The sequence below is a fragment of the Neofelis nebulosa genome, chromosome 5 (assembly GCF_028018385.1).
Source record: "Neofelis nebulosa isolate mNeoNeb1 chromosome 5, mNeoNeb1.pri, whole genome shotgun sequence".
In the NCBI taxonomy this organism is placed as follows: domain Eukaryota; kingdom Metazoa; phylum Chordata; class Mammalia; order Carnivora; family Felidae; genus Neofelis; species Neofelis nebulosa.
In genome coordinates this window covers 31029534-31057092 of record NC_080786.1, presented here as the reverse complement: position 1 = coordinate 31057092, position 27559 = coordinate 31029534, and the positions used below count along the sequence as shown (strand labels likewise).

The 27559-nt window shown below is 45.5% G+C and overlaps 1 protein-coding gene and 2 long non-coding RNA genes across 4 annotated transcripts in view; 1 reads left to right on the top strand and 2 right to left on the bottom strand.

The window, feature by feature from the left end:
• The window catches only part of EPHB1 (EPH receptor B1), a 432844-nt gene that overhangs the window by 189354 nt on the left and 215931 nt on the right, over positions 1–27559 (bottom strand). The gene's annotated exons all lie outside the window — the stretch shown is intronic.
• LOC131511879 (uncharacterized) lies at positions 5387–25972 on the bottom strand. Its single transcript, XR_009261794.1, has 3 exons — positions 25886–25972; positions 24271–24355; positions 5387–5611 (listed from the first exon to the last, which is right to left on the bottom strand). It is a non-coding gene; the product is annotated as an uncharacterized LOC131511879 (long non-coding RNA).
• On the top strand, positions 22915–26338 carry LOC131511878 (uncharacterized). Its single transcript, XR_009261793.1, has 2 exons — positions 22915–23071; positions 25905–26338. It is a non-coding gene; the product is annotated as an uncharacterized LOC131511878 (long non-coding RNA).

Sequence of the window (27559 nt, the reverse complement as noted above, 5' to 3'; positions counted from 1 at the left end):
GGATATTCTTCTTTGATACTACACCAAAACTCAGGAAGTTTAGCTGTAATATGGAATCTTAAATCTGATCAATGAAAATTTTGCACTCACATTGCATTAGAATGCATTCATCTATTTTGAGTTTCCAAAGAAACTTTTATGTATGCTTGATTTGTTCACATCATGTATTGGCCATTTGGCAAATATCACTACAATGAGTTATGAAGATCTTCCAAATATTGACACATTACATCATACAGTATCAAAAAACTATATTCATTAATACTCCTCTTTAAAAATGGGAAGCTCTCAAGTTGCTAAAACTCTGATTTTTACTTGAAAGCTCAAATTTTATCATTAGCATCCAATACCTTCAGTGGTTTTCATTGGAATGGTAAGCTCACTCTTTTATTTTCAAGGCAATATCTGCCAAATATCCAAGTCCGAAAAGCTATAATTTGTTTATCTGACATTCTCTCAACTGAAAATGATGTTCCTTGAAAGAAAAGTGGCTAGTTCAGCTTGCAACTCAAATAATCATGAGTGCTTTTCCTTGAGATAACCATAATACTTCAGGATGCAGCAGAAGTATCTTATTTGAACTTACCATTTTGTCACATAGAATGATAAAAGGGCATGTATTCAAGGATCAAGACTTAAAAAAATTACTTTTACTGCTTCATCAAGGAAATTCTTTTTTTTTTTTTTTTTGAGACAGAGAGAGAGACAGAGAGACAGACAGCAGGGTAGAGGGGCAGAGAGAGAGAATCTTAAGCAGGCTCCACTCTCTGCAAAGAGGACACAGGTCTCAATCCCATACCCTGAGATCATTCCTGAGCCAAAATCAAGAGTCGGACATGCAACTGACTGAGCCACCCAGGTATTCCCATCAAGGACATTCTTAAGTAAAACTGACATTAGCTTTTTCCTAGGAGAGGGGTTGTTTGGTTTCTTTTTATGAGTGATTGTTCGTAAAGAAGAGAATGACTGCGAGAACACTTTGGTACCACTGCTTTAATTCCTGCTGTGGCAAGAATTAAGAATACCAGCTTCGGGGCCCCTGGGTGGCTCAGTCAGTTGGGCATCCGACTTCAGCTCAGTCATGATCTCACGGTCAGTGAGTTCGAGCCTCACATCGGGCTCTATGCTGACAGCTCGGAGCCTGGAGCCTGCTTCAAATTCTATGTCTCCCTCTCTCTCTGCTCCTCCTCTGCTCATGCTCTGTCTCTTAGAAATGAATAAACATTAAAAAATTAAAAAAATAAAAAAGAATACCAGTTTCAGTCAGGTAGATTCAATTTTTACCCATAATCCATGCAAACATCAACCCAGTAAGAGGCACCAAGGTGGCTCAGTCAGTTAAGTGTCTGACTCTTGATTTCAGCTCAGGTCATGATCTCACAGTTCATGGGATCAAGCCCCACATTGAGCTCTGAGCTGACAGTGCAGAGCCTGCTTGGGATTCTCTCTCTCTCTCTCTCTCTCTCTGCCCCTTCCCCATTCTCTCTCTCTCTCAAAATAAATAAACATTTTAAAAAATAAAGTATCAACACAGAAAAATAGGCAAGTGGCATGCAAGTTTTATTATCAAGATAGATCTGGCCTTGAAGACCTCCTAAAAGGAACCCTTAGGGAGGTCCATAGATCACACTTTGAGAACCTCTGGAGCATTAAATTCCTCAGCAGTTTTCAAACTTTTCCTGAATACCTACCTATCTTGTTCATACTCAGCCTTGTCTCTGAGATGTTTCAAGAGATTAAATACATCAAGAAAAGAAAACACAAAGGTGAACATGTAGGGGAAACACATTTCAGGGAAGATAGTCTTTATTGCAATGCATGTGCTAAGCATATAGCTGAATTAAGCAAGCAGCTTAATTTAGCTTCAAAGGCAGCATTTTAAAAACAACCAAATGTGTTAAGACATTACAGACCCAATTAATATGTTTTCTAATAATAATCGGTACCATTTGTTAAACATTTACTATGGGAAGACACTGTGTTGAGACCTCAGCCTATGTTATCCTGTCTGATCTTTCCAACAACCCTATGAAACAAATATAATTACCTCCATTTACAGGCCAGAAAAGTAAGACTCGGAGAGGTGAAGTGATGTGCCCTGTATTAAACAGCAGTAATAAGAGAGCAGAACCGCGATTATGAACTTGGTTCCGTGTGACCAGGAAGCGGTGCGCTCAGGGCCTCTGCTCTGCAGTCCCTCAGGCACAGCTGACCACACTGCTGAGCCGAAGTTACCCTGCTGCTCACCGGGGGCGAGATATTGACCTGCATCCGCGGGGACCATCCCTCGGGGCAGATGCAGGCACAGCTGCTCTCCCCCAGGACAGCCCAGCTCTGCCGCAAGATGGGTCCCTTTCCCTCTACCTGTCACAGCGCCAATGGCGGCAGCAAGCTTGCCACAAACCATAGGGTCCCCCAGCATACTTACGATATACACAGAATTGTCTGCCCCTTGACATCCTGGGGAACTGCAGCAAATACAGGCAACAAATATAATCAGACCTCCGTTGTTGTTTTTTTTTTTAAATTAGTGGTTTGAGTGTGAGACAAATTCAGTTTTAATTAGAACTCGTTTGTTGATAAATTCACTACTCAGGGTATACATTACACAAAGTCTCTGACTGTCCTTCTCACTCTGAGGTGAGTCTTCACCCTCTACCCCCAGTCAAATGTCAGCCTGGGAAGAGTGAAGTCCTGAGGAGACTCGATGGGCAGGGCTGGCATGGGCTCCCTGGGAAGCCGGCATGCCCTGTTCTCAGTGCTCCCACTTTACTGTCATCCCCCTGGGTTTTGGACAACGTGCAGCTCCGCCTCTCTTCTGCTTCTTCCTCCACAAGCAGTAACTCAAGAAAAGACCCAAGGAGAACAGTATGAGGTACAGGGTCCAACCAGCCACAAGGTGCCATCCACACTGGAGGCAACTGTATGTCCATGGATGCCAAAGACTTCCACCAGAGGAATGCATCTTGGGAATTTCTGGGATGGAGACGGAGCAGGACCTTCCATGGTAGAGGACAGGGAGTCCTCAGGGCATCCCAAACCAGACACAGTGACAGATGCCTCCCTGGAAAGGGAGGTCAGGGGAGAAGGTATGGAGGGGCAGAGGCAGGAAGAGAGGAAAGCTGATGCCAGGAGTCTCCATCCCATACCTTGGCCTCAGGGAGGCCCAGGGGCATAAACGTGCCTCATGGAGGGTTTCACATTCTGAGACAGATATTTGTACACAAGAGAGAGCCCTGTTCTAGCCTTGATTAAGCTTGAGCCTGGTTTACTAACAGTTAAAACATCAGAGAGAAAAGTACCTAACTATATTTAGGGGCTCAGATATTCTATATTCTTTTTGAATTGAGAGTAGCATGTAAACAAGAAAATAAAATCTGAGTTAACTTCTTTATCTCCAATTCAATAGTCTAGTATTTGCTGTTTGGCATGGAGAGCTATTACTATGCTTAAAGACAGGGCATTAGGGGAATGAATCATGAGGTTTCTCCAGATAAGCTGAAGAATGCACTTGCTGTTTGGACAGACCAGATAATAAGGCATAATAAGGCGCACCTTGCCTACCTGGGGCCACTGATGTTAGTGCAAGTGAACTCCTTGAGAGGGAACCATCATCCCAGTGAAGGCTGCCTTGCAGACGCAGCAAAAGTCAGGTCACTGTGCAAGACCCGACCTCCACTGCAGGAGAGGCAGTGCTCCGCAGGAAGGGTTACAGATTTAGCCAACAGGATACAGGATGCCTACCCAGTTGAATCTGAATTTCAGTAACATTTTTTAGTGTAAGTACATCCCAAAGATGGCACAGGACATGTACCGAAAAATCATTCTTTGTGAGAACTCCATTTGGGACATACTTATACTAAAAGGTTATTCACTGCTTATCTGAAATTTGAATTTAACTGGAAAGTCTGTATTTTGTCTGGCCACCCTATCCTCATGGTCTCAAGTCCTGGGCTTCCAATTTTCACCTTCCTGCTCATGGTACCTGGCAGTCTGGAGCTTCCTTGCCATTTTCAGAGGGGTGGGTTGTTCAGGGCTGTGAGGGGAGGCTAAGACCAAGGGGTTCCTCATGCAAGCTGGAATACTTGCATTCGAAAAACTCCATTTCACACAGGCAAAGAACCCAGCAACACAGCTTACATTTCCGTGAGCTGCAGAAGCTTCCCCAGGTACTTCATGCTTCTCAACATCCCAGCAGTTCTGAGCCACACAAGTAAACTCCAGGGGTACCCAGGGGAGGAATGGGGAACGAGAGGGCCAGGAGCTATTCTTTCCAGGGCAGAGACGAGAAGGAAGGAAACTAATTGCGGCTCCATAATTTTAAGTAATTCAACCAACATGCCCACCACGACATGTTGCAGAGTGGATACATCCTTCCCCTCCTGGTTTACAGAAACCCAGGGAAGGGGCCCTAGGCAGTGGAAGACATCCCCTACCAGCAGGGAATATTTTGACACAAAAGAAAATCCCCTCTGAGGGGATTCATTAAATAAAGTCCAGGCTGAGCCTTTCCTAAGGGGCTCCAGGCCTTCCACACTGGATGCTCACTAATCCCCATAAAATTCCAATGCTGTAAGAAGGGGAAGGAATTATAGATGTAAAATTGTTATCAGGAGGATTCAGGCGGATTTCTCCTCGTCCACTTCCCCTATCTCCTCCTCCTCCTTGTCAAGCTATAAAGAATAATGCCTTGCACTCATAGAGTGCCTTACAGTTTAGAAAAAGCTTTCCGGGCATTACTTTGAGGCTGGGCAGTGCAGTGACCTGCCTGGGCTCTGACATGGTTCCCCGAGACTTCACGGTTCCTGCTCCAGCCCTCCTTACAGCCACATTCACTGGACTGAATACCCTCATCCTCCTTCCCCTTCCCTCCTTTGAGAGACAGACACACACACACACACACACACACGTGTGTACATGGGCACATGGGCATGCCCATGGATGCAAATGCGCCTCATCTATAAACGCTGTGTGGTTCCTGTGTTCTTTGCACGTTGGAACGTGGGCCTCCAGCTAACCAAATATCCCCAGACCCAAGACTCAGTGTCTTTGGGTGGTCTTTCCCTTCTAACACTGCAGGTCCCCAAAAGGACAAGCCAGGTGGCTCTGAGAACATCACAGTGCCTGTGGGGAGCCATTCCCAAGGTACCCTGCCTGATGGAATTCTGGCTTAATGAAAAAAGGTGAAAGAACAGCTTGGATTTATTGTACATCTACTATATGCCAGGCCCTTTATACCTTACCATGGTGAATGCTTCACAACTCTGAAAAGTACTGTTGCCCATTTTATCGGTGTTGGAACCAACATTCAGAGAGGATTGGTATTTGCCTGAGGTCACACATTCAGAAAGTGGCAGCGCTGGGATTCAAACCCAGAAAGTCAGACTCTAAGCTCATACTTTTATTACATGTAAAGTTTTTGTGGGTGAGGAATTCAGACAGAAATTGGTGGGGTAATTCTTGAGCTCCAAGATTCTTGAGCAGTGTCCCTCAGTGGTAGTCACTTGGTGGCTGGACTGGGCTGGAGGCTCTGGGATGGCTTCACTCACCTGCTGGCAACCTGGTAGGGCTGGCTGGCAGGCTGCACTTGGCTGCGCCCATCTCCCTCGGCCTGCAATATCAAGACTGCCCCATGTACTCTCTCTAGCAGGGTAATTAGACTGTTATATGGTGGCTCAGGGCACCAAGAGACCAAGAAAGAAGCAACACACGCTCTTAAGGGCAAGGTCTGGAAGTGGCGAAGTGTTGCTTTTGCTACACTCTGTTGGTCAAAGTAGCCACAGGCCAGCCCAGATTCAAGGGGGCAGGGGGGTATAAATGGGTCCCATCTCTGCATGGGACAAGTATCTAGCGATTTGCTGTCCTATTCCACCACAGGTGGCAAGTAAACCCATAGATGGTACATAAGCCAGGGCCTGGCAAAGCTACCCCACTGGAGCTACAAATGGCCAACAGCCCCTCACATCTGTTGTGCACAAAGGGGACACACCAGAGCTCTGTGAATAGGACCAGATGTTCCAGGGGCTCTTAGACTGGGGGATCTAATGAGTGTAGACAACGATGATGAGAATAAAGGGTGGGGTCTGATAAGGGGCACACCAGAAAAGTATTCTAACACTAACCACAGAATTCTTGTAACTTTTCTGCGTTAAGCCATCCAACCAGTCAAAGGCTAAGGGAGCAGAGCAAATGTGGCCTGATGAAATCCACCATTTATGCAACACTCCACACAGACATCATGGAACTTCCAAAATACATAAAATCCACATATCAACCTTGCACCTCTTGGCTTACTCAGTAACGAGACTGTTGTCCTCAGTGAAGATGAGATACTGTGCAAAACTGTAGCTGTGCATTCTACTTTTCAAGTAAGGAGTGCAAAATACCCACTCTAAAGAAGTCAGTGCTGAGAAGGGCTGAGGAATGGATAGACGCAAACGCTCTTCCTGGCAAGTCACTTAAATGCTCTGAACCTCAGTCTCCCCTTATGTAAAATGGACTTAGTCTACATGCTTTCTAAATCCTTTCCAACATTTTGACGTTGGGAACTAGTGCCAATGACCTCTGAAAGCCAAATTCATGCAAAACCAGTCACTTTCTCCCTTACATACTAATGAGTGTTGCTCTGCATATTTATCCTTAAAGGACATCACCTGGAGGGTCTGAACCCTCTCTGGTTTTTGAGGCAAAGACTACGAAGGATTCTATCAAATCCTCCCAGAGGCCAGAGTCTCATCTCACTACTCACCCCATCTCATGGAGATTTGAAACAATGAACTTTTCATCTTTAGTGTGCATCTGGGGTAAGGAGACTGAGTTTCAGAATGGCTCACTGCACTGAAAATCCTCTACTTTGCTTCCAGGCCTGAGCAGTTACTCCACCTCCTTGGTAATGTGCTAATTCTCTCATTAAAGGGCCTGGTGTGAGGTTGCTGGTATCCCAGGTCAGGATGCAGCCCCATGCCTTCAGACTGTCTGATCACAGAATAACAACCCATTCATCTTCTGCAAGTCCAGTTACCATCCCAGAGCTCTAGTCCTGCCCATTTCACCTGGTGTTTCACTGCCTGAACCAATCAGGGGAGCAGGAGGTTATGTTTATGGCTACACTGCAATGGCTCGTCAAGCCCTGATGCCCACGTTTGTAAACCTCTGCAGCTCTAGATCCCAGCCACTTCAGTCCATTGCTATGCCCTCCTCCAGATCCCAACTGTGGGGTCCAATTTGGGTTTCCTGAACTGGCTGCCTGTCATCAGCACAACCTGTTATTCTAGAAGTTTCCTAAATAGGCACAATGTCCCCACTGACCAGAGAGGCTAAGGCACCTATCCCAAGTTCAGACATACCTTCAGGGGAAGGCAAGGACCAGGATGCCTACCAGTTACACTGTCATGGTGACTGAGTTAGAAGGACCCTCTACAGGTCTAAGGAGGAGGGACTAATATTAGACAAAAATAGCTGCACCCAAGATGTTCAAGCCTGTAGGGGACACATCTCTCCCAATATCAGGACACAATCTGCACACTGCAGGGTATGCACACGGTAGGCATGGCCCAGAATAGGAAAGCCACAAGGAGCTCCTGACCTTACAGGCCATCGAGCCTGTCCCCCAACTCCATCCTAGCCAGTGTGGACAGGTGGGCAAATTCCACCACTTCCTTAATTAATTCCCAGCCCATCTAAGTCAAGCAAGCCCTAGCAGCTGGGTCGAACTATCCCCAGGCTTCCTTGGCACTACCCACCCTCCACCCCCTTTAAGTATAATATGGGCCTGAGGCTCTGATCCTCCAGAGACAGTGCTTCATCAGCTTCACCATATGATTCATGCAAACAGCTTGGTCTGCCCTCCCCCACCCAACTGTATGCTGCTGGCAGGGGTCAGGAATAGCTTCTCAGCATTTAGCCCAGAGCCTGGTAGCCACTGGAGGGTGCTCAATGGATGGATGTGAGATCAGTGAATGGGTGGAGATGGTGGATGGAGGGAAGGTGGATGGAGAGATAAATAAATGTTAGCTCCAAATGGGATTTCCATGCACCCATGCCCCTCCTTTCCTCAAACCTGTGGACCTGGCCAGACCAGATACTTTGAAAAGTCCCACGTGCCCATCTCCCTAGGGATGAATTCTCTGTTCTCTGTGTTACACCAGAGTGCTGGCATGTTACCAACAGGCCTCCATGTGGGCCAGTCATCTGACCCTTGCCACAAGCAAGTACGCTTTACAATGGTCTATGACTCATGCATCATGAAAGGATGTCTGTGGATGTAAGAGATGCTGTGATAGAACCTCAAGGCCAACGGATACCAGGTCTCCAGCTGGCCTAGCTTTTCCCAGCAACAGGACCCAGACCCATGTGACGGGTATGAGAGCAGATGTGGGGGTTAGCAGGACAGTCCTGAGTGGAAGACTCAAATGCAGAACCTGCTGGATTTCAACCACCTTCTTGAAATACCCAAGGATGTGCTCCCTAGAATCTACTTCAAGAATAAAAGATCCCCTAATTGAAGGTAATTTGCTTTCTCAGTTCCATTTACCATTGCATATAATTATTGTAAATACTGGCTTAGAATAAAAGACTTTTCTTTTTTCCCATGTAGTTCTAGCACTCCTTTCCATGGAACTAAGCAGTACTACCCAACTCCATGGGCAATAAGCCAGTCCCTCTCTGTGGAAAGGGGCAGGAGACAAAGCTTTAAGCCTAAGAGAAACCACAGACCCCTCACAAGGGTGACTACAGGCTTTTCTGCAGCCTCCCCAAGGAGAGATAGGTATGGGAGGGAAGAGAAGCGTAGAGGGGATGTTTGGCACAACCCATCCCCACCCTATGAGCACAAACCCTAGGGCTCAGGCCATGTGGCTCCAATCCCCATTGGGGTTAAAAGAATGAGCTCAGAATGTGGCCATAGAGGAAACAAGTCCACAGCTGGCATGGAAATGCCTGTGAGCTCTTAGCAGGAAGTGGGTGTGCCCATGGGAAGATCCCACGGAAGGCCCGTGAGCACTGGGCCTCCATCTCGGCCTCCGATATTCAGACCCTGTCCTTCTTCAGCTTCATCGGCAGTCTCTCCATCAGCTGTCCTCCTTCTTTCTGGTCGTAAGTCCTACTCAGGTCCTACAACCAGGGCCCATCCCGCAGGAGCCCCTGCAGGAGAGGTTTCAAAGGGCACCCCTGTGATGAAACATTACATTTATAAGCCAGCTCTAGGGCCCAGGTCCCCCATCTGCTTACGTATTCTCAAGCCCCACTCTAGCAACCTTAGAAAGCACTGCTACCAAAAACCACAACAGCTGCCCTGACAGGGTCACTGAGCTCACATGCCGGGCCTCCCTAGGCAAAATCACATTGCAAGACCTGACCAGGGTCTCTTGGCTGCAGCCTGGAGCTGAGCCTTGTCTAGGCACTAAACCTATCATTCCACCACAGTCTGCCTCCCCAGTTTCTTGTATGGGGTTTCAGTTTCCAGAGCTCCCCTAGGCAGACAGCAGTTGCCTCTCACAGCCTCCCGAACCCGGCAACAGATGAGTAGTCAGGAGCCTGCGGCCTCGCACAGGATTCCCAGGCCGGGCCTTTTGTGCCCTACAGGAGCCTCCCTGTGAGGTGCTTCCCCACAGACCTGGCCTGCCTGCCCCTTGCCCTCCCCAAAAGGGTGATGCCTATTTTATCTCCAGTGGACCATGAAGGTCTGAAGGAGGCAGGCTGATTTATCAGAGACAAAACCATACAGATGAAATTGTGTCAATATATCTTTGCATAGTGGATTCTGAAGGATGCCCCCTATTTCTCTGGTAAATCATATACATTTAAAGTCCCCAAAAGCTTAAATATATATTTATCCAGTAAATCAGCTCAGCTTTGAAGTGGCTCATTTCTTTCCTGCAGAAATACAGCATACAGTTGCTAACCTTGTTTTTCTTCCCTTTTCCAAGTAAGAGAAAAAAAAAAAAAGAAGAGGAGCAGAGAAATGAAATTCTGAATAATGAATGTTTAAATATTGACGAAGGTTTGACACTAATGGTGTGAGGGAGAGTGTGCCGCACAATGGCTCCTCTGCGGCAGGATCTACAAAGAGATGCATTTTGCTAGAACCTTTCAGGCCCCTTCCAGCAACTAAATTCTCTGAATCTGTGACACACACGTTATTGAGTGCTCCAGGGCCAAGGCTGGAGCACACGGGAATCAGATGGAACCTTCTTGATGCAACAGGAAAGGTCTAGTGATTTATTAGTCTTCATTTCCTGATTCTCTCTCTCAGCCTATTTGCAAACAATTTATTCAGAAGCAGCAGTTTCTCCTTTTTAAGGGATATTACCCTGGCTTGAGCTATTTCTCATCGTCCTAGGAAGATATTAAAATCCGCTGTGGACGAGGATTTACGTGTGTGAATCCTCAGTGCCAGGCCTGGCCAAAGTTAGTTCTCAGTCATGACCATAGGCTTTCGTGGAGCCTCCAGACCCTCATGTATATTGTGTTTTTCACAGGCACGTTCTCCAGAAGGCTGACGACAATCTCCCCACTCTGTAGCCCGGAGGGTTGAGGCCTAGTGAATCAACACAGCAAAGAGAACAGCTGTCCTGTGTGTTTCCTACAGGACTGGGGTGACAATTGATTCTGGGGACTCTAGTGGCTGTAATGATGGAAGGTCCCAGGGGGAGCTGACCTTCCCCAGGAGACACTGCTGCCCTGTCTTCAAGGTGAGCTTTGGTCTTGGGTTCTCTGAGTCTATCTCTTTGCCATTAAGCCAAACCTGAAGTAAACCATTCCAGGTTCTACCCTGATTGTCACGTTGCAGGACAGGAATCTCCTGCAACACACTATCCCAACACAAAATGAATCCTTCTGGGAGCCTGGAGACTCTTATTCCTTCTTGGCCATGGCCTCAGGTTCCTCTCCCCTATGGTGTTACAGTCTTCAGACACAGGGATTTCTGCCACCAAAGCCATCTGTGTTCAAATCTCTGACTCAAACACACATTTCTCTTGGCTACTTCCTGGAACCACACTAAATGACAATAAGCAACAGAAAGGTGTGAGCTCCTCACAAAGCACCGGGAAGGTCTCAAAGGTCTGTATGCATTTTGGAGGGAGGAGTGAACGGTGACTTTGGACAAGGGACACAATGTCCATGCCTCTAACGGGGCACATGAGCAGCCTGGTCACTGGGACCCCCAGAGGCACAGTCCTCAGAGAGTGGAGGTGAGGCGTCCAGGCACAGATGCCACTATCCCAACAAATAAGCATATAAATAACACAGCACGGATACGCATCACATCGGCAATGCACCAAAGTAGAACAGAAAAGTCCTAACATGCTAACTGTGCAGTAGGACCAGAGAGTGAGCAGGACGTAAACAGACCCATTTGCAGGAAGGAGGTGGGAATCTTCTGAGAATTTGGGATATAATCTTGCTTATAATTGGCCAGATTTGGCCAGATCTGGGGGGTGGGGGGGACCCTCCGAGTACGCAGAAAACTCAATAAACGAAAAAATTAGGAAACCATTAATCCCAAAATTTATCAAAAGTATATGAGAAAGTAACCATATACTACTCTACTGAGCTCAGCACTGAAAGATAGTTGCATAAATATAATAATATGAGCATGACGTGGATTGCATCTATAGAGATTAACAAAATAAGTAGAGATAAATTTTATCTTGTGCACATATTACATCCCAAATTCATATACGTAAAACCAAAACATTATAGACAGGCAACACAGCAAGAGAGATGTATTAGTAAAACAAAAGAAGAGGAAAACTATGGAGAAGGGCAAAACAGAGAGCTAAATTCTCAAGTAAGTCAAAACATAAGGTCTAAATTGGTATCAACAAGTAGCATTATAAGCACGTAATTCCAAATGTGGAAGTAAATACAAGAAACAAATCCAAGTGTCAGGGAACAGGATGGGGTGGGGGATGTGGGCAGGAGGCTAATGTTCTCTCATTTTGGTACACATTGGGTTTCTAAATCCATTACTTTGATAAAAACTAAAATTAACTTAAAAAATGAAAAGCTGCCGCTCCCCCAAGTGGGCCTACAACAACCTGGAAAAGAAGGTGCTGGTGTACCCCCTGGGGTGGGTCAGAGGGAGGCCAAATGCAAAAGGAACCCCAAACACATGTTCCACTCCGACTGGGGTTTGGACATCCATCCTAAATTCTGGTCACATCAATTGTTGTTTCTAAACCATGCTGTTGAAAGGTTTCAAAAAAGGTGGCTTTAGCAGATAATTTGGAACTTTCCCATTCTGGGATTAAAAATAGAAGAAGTAAAATCACATTTCACAACCAAAGCCACACTAGGGCCCTGTTTTCATCCCACCACACAGTTTGTGACGTGAAAATAAACAAAACTGGAAAGGAGGTGTTTCTGTATTTTTTTCTCCCGAGTCTCTCGAGATGAAGTTGGGCAAAGGGTACGCAGCCAAACTGTTTTCACACCATGCCTTGACTGCGTCTCACACTTCTTTGCATTTAGAGGGGATTTTCATCATTGCCTGGTTTCAGAATTGACTCGGTGTAGACTGTAAGCTGATAGCTCAGCTCAGTCGTCATTAGCGCTTGTGGCCTGAGAAAAGTGTCGTCAGGTCTTGAGGAGCTGACCACGTATTTAAGGTCACAGAGGGACCATTTTTCAATGTGGCCCAGAAGAAACTACTTCACTGGGCATCCCAAATTACCATCTGAACCAGTGATATATTCACCCGAAACACCAGCATATATATTAAGACCAATTCCCCTAAGAAACAAAAAAAAAGTTTAAAGAGTTTGAGTATAAAAATGCACAGAGTGAGAAAATCCACAGCAAATGGTCTTAAACAGTGGCTGGCCAGCAATGCCTGACAGTTTCTCCCAGGTTCCCACTAAAGACCAGTCAAAACTAGGCAAGTAAAAACTCAAATGCCACTACATTAACTACAATTTGATACAGTGTTAAACCCTCCGGGATTTCCACTAATTGTAAAGCCATGGGAGTGGAAGTGAAAAACACAAACTGAGACACATGCTTTTTTTTTTTTTTTTTGCTTGAACTAGAGCCCAACTGAAATAAGATAGGCAGGATGTTCAGTTCCTGCATTAGAATTTATAACACAAGTTCAGGCCACCCTCTGTGACAGAGATTCTCCACAGGGGTCCATCTTGCTCCCTAGGAAACATTTCATAATTTCTGGGGACGTCTGGAGCAATCATGACTTCAAGGGAGAGGGTTCTCCTGGCATATAATGGGTAGAGAACCAAAGATGCCACTGAACATTGTACAATGCACAGAATGGCTCTGTGCCAAGGATGAGAAAAACCGCTGTACTGTGCAGGAGATACACTTGAAGGCATTAAGAACGTCTGTTTCCCCATCATACTGAATCAATCAATCTCTCTCTCTCTCTCTCTCTCTCCATCTCTCTGTCTTACACAAATATACACACACAGACAGACGCGTTTCATACACCTTAATACATTAGGTTTCAAGGCCCTAATAATGTTATCTAAAAGAGCTTTTAAAATTCTACAAGTATTCATGCAGGGAAAAAAAGCAAAACAAAAAATGAGATAACCACTGGAGGACTTGCCTCTGACCATCTCTGCAACATCACAAAGAACAGAAGACATTAGACAACAATATCCACTGAGTTTTGCAAAAAATGGCTGTGGCTAGAAATTTTACATTCAACCAATACGATAATCCATGGTCTAAATGTGGAGCCATGAAGGCATTTCAAGATATGTATGAACTCTAAAATTATAACATGTATCATTTAGAAGAGAAAATACTACTTGAAAACATACTCTACCTGACTGAGTGATGAATCAAAATGAAGAACTCAAGAATGGTGTGGCTGGAGATGAGTGATAAAACCCATTTACATGTAAAGTTCTCTGTATTATTATTGTAAGTAATGAGAAAGAGAGAAAATAAATATCATAATAGGAAAGGGGACACAACCACAGACAGTGGTTCCTTCTAGTCCAAAAAAATCTCTCCATACAGCACTTGCTAATGAATTGAAAAATCTCGACAAATTGGATGGCTTTTCTGGAAAATGTAAATTACCAGAGTTTGACACAGGATAAAACAAAAACCTTAAGAAATCAGTTGTGAGGGTAGAATAAGAAAACTACCAAAGCTTATATCTGGAACAGATTCCAAGACTAAATACTTTTATAGGGGGTTCTTTTAAACATTTAACAAACAGGTAGCTCCATGTTTAACATTATATATTATTATATATTGTAATTAATATTATATATTAGTTAATATTAGATATTAAAATACATATATATATAACTATAGTCTGTTTTATGAAGCTAGTAAAACCTTATACCAAAATGTGCCAATATAACTAATTAAAAAAAAACAAAATAAAAATGTACAGATACAGATGTGAGCATCTAAATAACAGCATCATATACCAAATACATCATTCACCATGGCCAACTAAGATTTACTCTCAAAACTGAAAATACAGTTTTTATCATTTTTGCTAACAGTAACCAAAACCTTGTGTCAATTGAGCAATAAGGAAAACCATATGCTTACCTCAAAACATACTGAATATATTCTTCTTTACTATTCTTTCAAGTAAATACACATTATTTTCTTCCTAGTTTCCTACTTTGAACTTACACTATTCTTAATGAAACAACTAAAGTCAGTTCTGTTAAAATTAGAGAGAAAATGAGCTCTTTCCCTTCTACTAATGCTTTACACTTTTCTAGAAGATCAGACCAAGGCAATAAGAAATGAAACAGGAATTAGAGATATAACTATTAGAAAGGAAGAAATAATCATTATTTCAAACAGTATGATCAGACACAGAAATTGCAAAGGAAACAACTGGAAAATATCTTATAATTAGAAAGAGGGTTCAGGAATGTAGACCATTACAAAGGCAAAACAAACAAACAAACAAACAAACACCCTTCTTTAACACTAGAAATAGCTACTTCTAAAAATCTGCTCACAACAGCTATAAAAAATATCAAAAGCAATCAAAGACATAAGAATAGCCCTAAGTTGTGGCACCAAAATGAAGAAAATTAAAAACATTACTAAAATATATAAAATAAGATTTGACAAAATGGGAATGTGTTCCTGGATGGAAAACTGAATGTAATTAATTCCCAAAATAATATATAACTTTACAACATAAGCAATGAAATCATGAGCGGCTGTTTGGTTTGGGGAAGGGGAGAAGCACTGTTAAAAAGAAGAGAAGAGGAGCACCTGGGTGGCTCAGTCAGTTAAGTGTCTGACTCTTGGTTTCCGCTCAGGTCATGATCTCATGGTTTTGTGAGTTTGAGCCCTGCATCAGGCTCTGCACTGACAGTGGGAGCCTGCTTGGGATTCTCTCTCTCTCTCCCTCTCCCTCTCCCTCTCTCTCTTCCCCTCCCCTGCTCATGCTGTCTCTGTCTCTCTCAAAAATAAAAAAATTCTTAAAAAAAGAGAGAAGAGAAGGGATTTTGAAGAAACAAAAACCTAAGATCTTCTGCTAAGATGAGTAGGGTAAAGGAATTAAGAAAGTATAAAAAGAAGACTAAAGGGAGGTAACTTGTCTAATAACCAGACTGTCCCCTGCTTTTTACAACTGTTAAAATGTGCAGCACCAGTGCAATCATCGATAAACAGAGCACTGCAACAGAAGAGTCTTGAAATAGACCCAAGTACATTTAGGAACTTAATAAATTACAAAGGAAGCAGTCCAAGTAAATGGGGTAGAAAGGCACTGGGACAATTGGCTATTGGAAAAAAAATTAAATTAGACTCTCACCCTATTACTATTTACTAAAATACACACCAGGTGGATTGCAGAGTTGATATAAAAACGAAAGCCATTTAAAAAAGGACTATATCCATATATTACTTTGAGATTTAATTATTCTAATGTTTTAATGAAGCATTAAAAAAAAACTACCAGAAAATATAGTTGTAAATTTAACTGAAGGACATTCTAAGCATAAAAGCCCTGAGGAGAGAGGGGGCAGATCATGAAAGGCAAGCTCAAAATATTTAGTACATAAAAATTTTAAACTTCTACTATTAAAAATCATAAGCAAAATTGAACGGCGGATGGAGATGCTAAGACCCTGCTCAACCTTGAAAACATTCTGCTAAATGAAAGAAGCCAGCTACAGAACACCATATATTGTATGATTCCATTTATATGAAATGTCCAGAATAAGCAAATCCATAGAGACAGAAAGTACATTAGTGGTTACCAGGGGCTGGGGGAAGGGGGAGTTGAGGTGAAATGGGGAGTGACTGCTGATGGGTATGAGGTTTCGTTTTAGGATGATGAAAATGTTCCAAAATTGATAGTGGTGATGGCTGCACACCTCTATGAATATTCTAAAAACCACTGAATTGTACACTTTAATGGGGTGAATTGTATGAGTTATATCCCGATAAAGCTGTTATAAAAAATTTAATGGCAAATAACCAACTGGGAGAAATATTTGTAACATACTCAGGAAAATATTAATAATCTTGTTATATAAGGAACACTTAAAAATAGTAAGTAAAATGATGACACCCTATTAGAAAACTGGGCAGACAATGAAGGGACAATAAGTGACTAAGAGGCTAATGAACAGTGATTATTCTATCACCTTAGCAGTGATTCAAGAAACAGTAATGCTTGGGATGCCTGGGGGGCTCAGTCAGTAGAGCATCCGAATCTTGATTTCAGCTCAGGCTGTGATCCTAGGGTCATGAGATAGAGCCCCGGGTTGGGCTCTGTGCTAAGTGTGGAGCCTGCTTGAGATTCTCTCTCTCCTTCTGCCCCCTTCCCCTGTCCCCAGCTCATGTGCACATGTGCGCACTCGCTCTCTCTCTCTCTCTCAATAAATAAACAAACAAATTAAAGAAATAACTAAATAAAGTGCTCTTGTCGAAAGGAAAGGAAAGGAAAGGAAAGGAAAGGAAAGGAAAGGAAAGGAAAGGAAAGGAAAGGAAAGGAAAGGAAAGGAAAGGAAAGGAAAGGAAAGGAAAGGAAAAGAAAGCAAAGCAAAGCAAGAGAAGGGAGGGTGGGAGGAAGTAAGGAAGGAAGGAAGGGAAGGAGGAAGGAAGGGAGGGAGGAAGGGAGGGAGGGAGGGAAGGAAGGAAGGAAGGAAGGAAGAAAGGAAGGAAGGAAGGAAGGAAGGAAGGAAGGAAGGAAGGAAGGAAGGAAGGAAGGAATGCTCAATACACAAGAAGGTACTAGAACAAGGACATTCTTTTCTACTGTGGCAAAGCTTTCACCTGGAGACCATGCTGGAAAGCAGCTTGGGAATAAGCATCCAGATCTACGACCAGATACACATCCTCTTTTTTCTGCATCTAGGAATCCGTCCTCAAGAAATAAGCACAAAATACCCAAGGATTTATGCGTGAGGATGTTCACAGCATTATTTGTGGATATTTATAATATCCACAAATTAGAATGAACATCAGTGCTCAAAAAGGGAGAAATTGTTAAATAAATTATGGATCAGCCACAAGGCTGAATATTATGCAGCCATTAAAAATGATGTTTTCAAATAAATTTAATGACAGGGAAAATGATCACAATGTAATGTTCAATGGATGAAGGATATAAAATTGCTTACAATATGATCCCATATACACACAATGCTAACATGAAATACAGGAAAGGGCTTGCAGAAAAGATCACTAGGTGGTGGCATTCTGGGTGATGGTCAGTTTTTCTTTATATTTCCTGCAGAGTCCTTGCTTTCTACGATGGGCATATTTTCTGGAATATTCATCTGCAGATAAGTCTTTGGCCAGAAGAGGAATAACTGCAATGCAATTCCTTTAAAAGCTGGTATCTGCTTTGCACACACCCCTCCCCACCTTCCCTTGCCCCAGAGTACTGTAGAGGGGCAGCCGTAAAGGCCCAGCCAACCTCTGGAGGCAGACCCACCTTCTGACCAAGCTGACTGTGTTAGTCCGCGTGATCTGCTATAACACAACACCACAGACTGGGTGGTTTACAAACAATAGAAATTTGTCTCTCACAGTTTAGGAGGCTGGCAGTCTGAGATCACAGTCCCGGCATGGTCAGGTGAGGGCCTCTTCGGGCCTGCAGACTTTTCACTATGTCCTCACATGGCTGAAGGGAGGAGAGAGCTCTCTGGGGCCTCTTTTAGAAGGACACTAATCCCATTTGTGAGGGTTCCACATTCATGACTAATCACCTCCCAAAGGCCTTACCTCCTAATGCCATCACCTTAGAGGTTAGGGCTTCAATATATGAATTTTGGGGGGACATGAATATTCAGACCATAGCACTGACTAAGGGCCCCCATTCATTTGCTCTAATTTATCTAGGCTTCTTATCTCTGTAGGGCTGAGTCTCACAAAGAATAATAAAGCTATTATTGATATCACTGATAAGCGTGAAGGTCTTTTAGTCCAAAGTGGTATTTGTTCTTTATTTAAAAAAATTTTTTAATGTTTATTTATTTTTTGAGAGAAAGAGAGTGAGAGAGAGAAAGAGAGAGAGAGAGAGAGCATGCATGAGCGGGGGAGGGGCAGAGAGAGAGGGAGACACAGAATCTGAAGCAGGCTCCAGCCTCTGAACTGTCAGCACAGAGCCCGATGAGGGGCTCAAACTCATGAACCCTGAGATCATGACGTGAGCCAAAGTCAGATGCTCAACTGGCTGAGCCACCCAGGTACCTCAAAGTCGTATTTGTTCTAACATGGATCACATTGAAGACTAAAGAACATTTAGAATCCAGTGAAAAGAATGTTTCATGATTAAAGAAAATGTGAGATATATATTTATTATAATGGAATATATATTCCACTGTACATACTGTGATATAACATAATATAATGGAATACCATACAGTCTTTAAAAAGGCTGGAAATCCTGCTGCTGGTGATAACATGGATGAATGAACCTGGAGAACATTATGCTCAGTGAAATAAACCAGATGTAGAGAGACAATATTTCACTTACACGTAGAATGAATATTTATGTGTGTGTATAAACACACACATCCATATACACACATACACAGCAAAGTCACAGTGACAGAGAGTAGAATGGTAGTTACCAGAGGGTGGAGGGTGGGGTAAGTGGGGAGGCAAAAATAGAATGATGGTTGCCAAGGGCTGGGGCTAGGGGGTCAAGAGGAGTCAGTGTCTCATGGGGACAGAGTTTCAATTTTGCAAGATGAAAAGAGTTCTGGAGATGGAAGGTGCTGACAGAGGCACAGAGGTGAGAATGCACTTCATACCACTGAACTGTGCGCTTAAAAATAGTTAAGCAAGAGGGCCACCTGGGTGGCTCAGTCAATTAAGCATTGACTGTTGATTTCGGCTCAGGTCATGATCTCACAGTTGTGAGATCGAGCCCCACGTCGGGCTTCAGGCTGAGTGTGGAGCCTGTTTAGGATTTTCTCTCTCTCTCTCTCTCTCTCTCTCTCTCCCTCTCTCCCTCTCTCTCTCCCTGCTGCTGCTCCCCTGCTCTCTCTCTAAATAAATAAATAAATATATATATATTTTTTTTATTTTAAAAAGTGGTTAAGCAGTGAAGTTTTAGGTTGTGTGTATTTTATCACAATAAAATAATAACAAGGTCTCAATGGTGGAATTTCAGGCCTCTGGAAAGAGGTGGGGAGGAATCCCCAAGTAGCCAAGCCTGCTTCTGGTGGGCAGCCCCCACCTCTCCTGGGGGCAAAGATTGGGGCATGGAGACCCCAGTATGGAGCCCTCCAGGTATTTCAAAGCACTGCAAGCAGAGCTCGGCTGGGCAGCCTGTGATGGTTAAGCCTCGGTAGAAAGGCAAGATCACTCCGAACGCACAGGTTCTCGGACTGACCTACCCAAGGCTGCCGCTTACCCTGTGGCCCCCTCTGCCTCAACCTTTCCAAGGCACAGCCTCAGCCCCGAATTTCTTTTTTTGTTTTTTAATTTTTTTTAACGTTTATTTATTTTGAGACAGAGAGAGACAGAGCATGAACAGGGGAGGGGCAGAGAGAGAGGGAGACACAGAATCGGAAGCAGGCTCCAGGCTCTCAGCGGTCAGCCCAGAGCCCGACGCGGGGCTCGAACTCACGGACCGTGAGATCGTGACCTGAGCCGAAGTCAGACGCTCAACCGACCGAGCCACCCAGGCGCCCCATGAATTTCTATCCTTCAGTCCCCATCGGCTGGCAAGACCAACTCCTATCCAGCACTGAGGAAGAAATTGAGATCATCATGCAAAGGCCATGTAAAATCCCTGTCCCCCACTGTCACTCAAAAAGCATTAGGACATTGGTCTGTAAATGAAATAAGCCCTGCATTTATTCAGCAGCTCCTAGGCTAGCTGAGTGGGATGTGGCCATGTCCTGTGCCACTTATGGATGGGTGGGTCATGAGAAAAGGTAGATCAGGAGCAGCACGACAGGCTGGAAAGTGGCCATGGCATAATAAACAAAGCTTTCAAGAATCTGCCAAGGGGAGGAAGGTGACATCTGAGCTGGTCAGTGAAGAAGGGGAGGAAGGCTATTACAGAAGGAACTAACAGTATCAGCAAAAGCCCAGGGGCTGGCAGATAGGAAGATGGGCTGTGGAGACTCTGACTCCAGAAAGCTTCCCGAGGAGGTTGGTCCTTGCTCAGCATGCCCATCACAGCTTTTGAAAGCCTTGCTGGCCACTCATGAGCACTGTCTCTCGGAAGAACTATGCCTTCACCGGTCTAAGTTGGGCAGAGTGTGGGGAGGATGGGGTGACTGCTGCTTGCTTGATGGGGACCTCACAAAAACTGGACATTTGTCAAGACCCAGTTTAAGTACCACCTTCTACCTCCCTGCTCCTCCCCCCCACCTTGTCCTTCCCAGAGCTCTCATCACACCCCACCTCACAGCCTAGTCATAGGTGATGTATGTGTCAAATATGGCAGTGAGATGACCTTAATGCGTCTGAATGAATGAGGGTCCCTCCTAGGTCCATTCATTCATTCATTCATTCATTCATTCACTTACTCCCTAGGCCCATTCATTCATTCACTTACTCCTTCAACAAACACATACTGAGTGACCACAGTAGGCCAGACCCTGCAGTAGACACTTAGGAATGCACAATAAAGGATACCGTCCTTGACCCCAATGTATTCAGCCTCTAGTGGATGAGAAAAACAAAAGAAAAGTCCAGGGACAAGGGCCCTGTGCACAGACAGGGACGGCCAGTTCTGCAGGGAGGTGGGAGCAGAAGGCCACATATAAAGGGGGTGGATGGTGCTTCTCCCAGCCATGGCAGGGAGGGGCTCCCTCAGTGACCCCCCCCCCACCCTCCTGGGACATGCCGAGGGGCTGTGGGGAGCCAAGGGAAGCTGACAACGGTGTGTGCAGCTGCCCAGGACACCTGAGCACTCAGCTGCAGCCACACAAAGCCCACGTTTGGCTTCCTCTGCCAATTCCACCTCAAAGGCACCTGAATTTAAGATTCATCAGAGGGCTCTGGCTGGCTGGGAAATAATGATTTATTTTCTCTCTCACTCACACACACGCGCACACACACAACACTATTTGCAGTCCTTTGTTCTCAGTTTCCTACACATTTAATTACCTCAGGATAAATCTGATTTCCCCTCTTGGAAAATCTCTCTTTTGTTTTCTTTTAATTTCCCTTTCTTTCACGTTACATTTGACAAAGGTGGGAGAGACAACCAAGACAGATGAGCACAGAGGGTGGGAGAAGCCGAGAAGCCAGTGTGGCCCGTGGAGGAGGGTGCCCGGATGACGCAGACCGCCTCAGCTCCCAGACCGGAGCTATAAATTAGGAGAAGTGCCCCGTACTTATATTTAATTCAATAACTAACACTTACTCACATAAAAATAACTTATTTTCATTCTGGGAGGGTAAGGCCTAAATTTAAACAATCTTTCCCAGCGTGCCTGAGGAAGAAGTCTGCCAATTCTGCCTCCTCCTCCCCCTCAAGCTCGAGGCCTTCATCCGCTGCTTAGAGAGAAGGGAAGGGAGTCATTCGCTGGTGAAAGCCCAGGCCTGAGGGGAGAACTGCCTGGGAATCTCTCAAGGAAGAAAATACTCCTGGCCAGGGTCCTAAGAAATAAGCCTAAGAGATATTTTTAAAGGAAAGGCATCAAATGGATGGGATGGAAGCTATGCATGGAGTGAAATGCCTATTCTGATCTTGAAAGAAGGCGGGGTGCGGGGGTGGGGGCAGTAAAACTATTGATTTCCTGGCAAGTGGGAGGAGCCTGAGCCCTTAGAGGGAGGACACTGCCCTTCAGGATTCTGGATCTGGGCCTGCCCACCTGGTTTCCAGGCTCTGGTGGGGCTCAATTCTGTCACTCGAGTGCTGGGTAACCATGGGAGGGACACTGCCCCTCTCAGCCTCAGCCCCCTTGCCTTCCCTTCTTATTTTTTCATGTTTATTTATTTTTGAGAATGAGAGAGAGAGAGAAATAGAGAGGGAGCAAGGGAGGGGCAGAGAGAGAGGCAGACAGAGGATCTGAGGCAGGCCCCACGTTGTCAGTGCAAAGCCCACCTTGGGGCTCGAATCCATGAACCATGAGATCATGACCTGAGCTGAAGTCAGATGTTCAGCTGACGGAGCCACCCAGGCACCCCTACCTTGCCTTCGGAATTCCACTGCCACCAGCTCTCCACACACACTGGTCAGGGTGGTATTATTATTTCACTTAAGTCAGTCCACCATTCACCTCCTCCAAACTCCCCAGTGGCTTTCTTCACACACAGAGGGGGAATACACTTTATGCCTAAGCTGTGTCTCTGCAAAGGCTGTTTTATGGGCAGATGGTGAATGAGAAAAATGTTTGAAACTACCAAATCCACTGACCCAGCTCCTTGGGTGAAAGCCACAGGTACCCATCATTTCACATGCAATTATTTGCACATCTGTGCTTTACTGGAAAACAGAGAATGTTTTGGCTGAAAGTACTTCAGGGTGGGCCAAGCCTCCCTTCTTCAGTATAGTTTCAAGCCATGACATCATAATAGATAGGGCACCTGACCACTTCAAAGTGAAGGCTCTTCAATTTCCAAATCTCCACCTCTACCTATTCAGGATGAGGTATGATGATGCTGAAGAGGAGTGAGGTCATCTCTACTCGTCAGAAAAGTAAGTTGAGGACAACTTACAAGTCCCATACCACCTGACCCACACCTACTCCTCAGACCCAATCTCAACTTTGCCAAGACCTTCCCACCTCAGGGCCTTTGTCCTTGCTGGGTCCTTTGCCTGGAATGCTCTTCCCAAGCATCAATTCATGATACTTGGGAAGCCTGGAATGGCTTTTAACTTTCCTGCCCTTAGCTCAGAGACTTCCCGGACTACCCACTGAAAGTAGCCCCAGTTCCAGGCACTCTCTCTCCATCTTCCTTCCCAGGCCTTGTCCTAAGCTCAGATTCTTGTTACTTTGTTCCTTAGACAATTTTCCCCCACCCCACCAGAGAAAGGATAGGCTATAGAGTGATGGGATTGAGACTAAAAGGGTCTGCTCCCCTCCTTTTTTCTCCAGGGTCATGGCCAAAGGGCAGATCCATTAAAAATAAAAAATAAGAAACAATTATGTGCCTCTCGCTGTGGAGATGTAGCAAGATTGTGGCTATATTTGGGCAGAGCCTGACAATCCAGTCCACACTCCTAGATTCTTTACTCAGCCCCACCAGCCATGCCCACCACTTTTTCCTTAAGCTCTACCTCTGACCTGACCCTTCCTTTCCCTAACCTTTTCTTGGTTCCTCCTTGAAGGGTCATCTCAGAAAAAAAAAGACCTTAAACAGTGCTTCTTTACCCTGAAAGCTCATGGTTATCACCTGGAAAGGTTAAAAAAATACCCTGCCCACACCCCCACAAGGGCCAATTCAGTCAGAATGACAGGGGAGGGATGGGGGCTGGCATCAGTATTTGTTTAAAAGCTCCCCAGGTTGTTCTCAAGGTTAGCCAGGTTAAGAACCTCTGGATCAGCACTTCAGGGATGTTTGCTATGTCTGCTACCTTTTCATTGGACGATGACCCGTGCCTGCGCTCTGGGGCATGCCAAAGGCCACTGGGGCCTATGCTGACTAGCCAGGGAGTCTGAGGCTCTGGCTAATGGACACTGAGAGGCCCAGTACCTTTAGAGATGGAGAAATAAGCAAGAAAAGCACAGAAACTGGAAGGTGGGAAGTGTGGCCAAGCCCACAGGAGGGTGCAGTCAGGCTCCAAGCCCAAATGGGACGGCCTTGCAAAGGAGGACTCAGGATTGGAGCCTGTGTACTGTGTGGGAGCCTGTGTTGCTGCTGTGGGGGTTCCTAACACCCCAAACACATACATACCTGGCAGCCTAGCGTCCCTTCATTCCTAAAGATAGAGGATAAATCTATGATTGGCCATGACCAGCAATTCTCTCCCTCTTGAGGTCTATTAATTAAGAAGATAGGAAAATAAAACAAGAAAGTAAAAACTAGATGAAATATCTATAATAACACATAAAGGAGTGGATGATTTGTGCCTACGTGAAAGCCAGTCTCTAGACAAGTTGCCACTACTGAATGCCAGAACCTTACTTGACTCTCCACAAAGGCCTGCTGGGCACCTGCTTCATGGACACATGGCACATCCTCCTACCAGGCAGGCAGCCTTCCAAATGGGACCCGTGTGGAATGGTGATCTGGAAGCCAGACAGGCATGTCTCCTCCACCAGGGCCTAAGCTCCGTGAGGGCACATGATTCTTAGTGTTTCGCACAGTGCCTGCCACCAGCATATACTTGGTTATTTACTGAATTATGAATGGGCATTTCTTGATCCACTCGATAGGTATGGTCTTTCTGCTGGAAGCAGCCTTCCCCTAGGAAGGCTGACTCAAAACTCAGCATCACTCTTGTATCAGTGAGGATGCCTGGTTATAGTAACAGAAATTGACTGTAGTTCAACGTAAGAGACAGAAAAGGAAGGCAGCCTTCCGGAAGAACATGGAACAGTGCTCAGAATCATCAGAAAAGCTGGGCAGGAGTCTAGGCAGGCTGGGCTCCAGAGCCCCAGCAACACCTCAGGGAGGGTCTGGGCCAGGCTACGCGTCCCAATAACCCCTCCGCCCTGCCGACCATCCTAACAATGCAGATGCATTCGCTAGGACTTAATGCTGTGGCAAAAGTCCTAGTTCTCCCAAATCTTCCAGCCACTCTCTAAAAAAGTCAAAGCCTTAAGTCAGGAACATCCAGGTGGCTGGGCTACCTGGCCGGGTACCCATGCTCCAGCTCCCCAAAGGTGGGAAGGAGGAACACCTGGGCCCTTTGGACTTCCTCACACTCTCCAGGAAGACAACCCTCCCCACCTCCAAGTAGGAAGAAGTGTTCAGACTCCAGGTAGTGCCCCTACCCACCCGCACACACTAGACGTACATCCACTATGACATGGAATCCCGTCTTCAACTTCCACAGCAACCTTATTCCATCAGACTTTGTAAAAGTAGCTGAATTTAAGCAGAAATAAGCTCTCTTGCGAGGTGTATAATTGAGTCAGTTTTACAGTCTAGTGTTTACAATGTGCTAAAGCCATAGCCAAGAGGAAACAGCTGCATTTGTAACTTTAGCCTCTGGTTACCAAGGGAGGCTGGAGACACTGGGGAAGGCGTTGAGGCGTTGAGGTGTTTCGACAGATAGAGAACCGGGTCGTTTCCAGTCCGTGGCCTAGGAGTGGGGGGAGCAGCAGTCACTCTTGGCTGGAGGCAGGGGTCTGGACAAGACTCCTTTGCTTTCCTGAGTTTAGCCACAGACTCTCAGCCAGTGGCTGGCACCGCCACCCGTTCCCTCCCTGCTGCCACACTAAGAGCATCCATCTACATCTGCAGCCAGCTCTCCCACATGTGTCCTCTGACATCTGGGCTCCGCAGCACTCTGGGGTGATACATGGGTCAGGCTGCTGCCTCCCAGTGCTCGCAATCTGCTCACCTCCTATCCTCCCCGACAGGCAGGCCCCGACTTCACCGCTATCCCATGAGAAGGTGGGCGTCACTGGGCAGGCATCACAGGGAGAGACCACACTCTGCACCTTCCTCAACACCCTGGTATCTGTTACTAAAGTCCTGAGATGATGGGGTCATCATCACCTGTTTCATGGCTTTTGGTACAAACAAGGTGGGTCAGTGACGCCCACCTCTGTGCTCTCAACTTTCCTTTCTCCCAAGTGCAGAGGACACCCCTCCTGTTGGGCACGATCCTACTAAATGGGTTAAAGGTGGGGCGATTCTGGAGACTGAAAGGCCTTCACTCTGAAGTGGTCAGGTGCCACATCTATTATGATGTCATGGCTTGAAATTAACTGAACAAAGGAGGTTTGGCCCACCTTGAAGTACTTCTAGCCAACATTCCCTGTTTTCCAATAAAGCACAGATATGCAAATAATAGTACATGAAACGATGGCTTTCACCCAAAGAGCCAGGTCAATGGGTTTGGTAGTTTCAGACTCTTTTCTCATTCATCATTTGCCAATAAAACAGCCTTCCCAGAGACACAAGCTGAGAAGGTTCGGCTGAAAGAGATTCCCTTCTAACGGAGTTGGCCCATGGGAGCCTCAGAACTGAGTTGGTACAGCTACAGGAACCAGGGCAATGGGGACAGAGAGCCAGGCACTTATTGGTCATGTGCACCCCCCGTTAGCCATGTTGATCTGGGAAAAGAGGGGAAAATAGGCCAATTAATTGTGGATCAAATTAAACCACATCCTGGACTCAGCCAAGAAAGAAAGGTAGAGGAAAGCAAAGTTGTTTCTGAGGCCTTCTACCTCCTCCCATAGATCTCCAGCTAAATGCAAAAAAGAAAAGGGCTTTTTTCTTGTAGGAAGAGATGAAATATCAACCTTTATTAAAATAAATAAACAGCCAGCACTATAAACCACATAATAGAAAATGCAGGGGAATTTGGAAGAATATTGAAAACTGACAAACCTCAGAAGTTGGGCAAGATCGGATTTCTCTAAAGGCCAATATAGCATGCAGAAAGGCCCAATATATGGGAGTTGCAAGGTGTAGAGGAAATTGTGGGAACCTGTGGTACAGCCCAGAGGGTTTTCTTCTATCTCTGCCCCCATTTCCAGGGCTCCTGGGCAGACAGACCCTGGCCTGGAGAAACTTCCAGAAGAGAGTGTAGAGTAGGGAGGGTAACAGCTTCAGTGGGTCACAGCCTACAGCAGCTATGACAAAAACATGTACCCCTGTGCATCCACCCACATATGCATCATTGTTGCTCTGCAGAAGAGACACCAAAAGGAGAGCAACAACAATTTACAGGCCTATGGGAGAAAGGTTTCCTGAATTAAAAGCTTGAAAGTACATTTTGAAAAAGCCAGAATACATCCCAAGATCAAATCAAGACATATCCTGGTGAATCACTAAACTTCAAGCCTAAAGAAGGACTCCTCTGGACATCCAGGTGGAGAAAGGCATATCACCTAAAAAACATAATAAATAGGGGCGCCTGGGTGGCGCAGTCGGTTAAGCGTCCGACTTCAGCCAGGTCACGATCTCGCGGTCCGTGAGTTTGAGCCCCGCGTCAGGCTCTGGGCTGATGGCTCGGAGCCTGGAGCCTGTTTCCGATTCTGTGTCTCCCTCTCTCTGCACCTCCCCT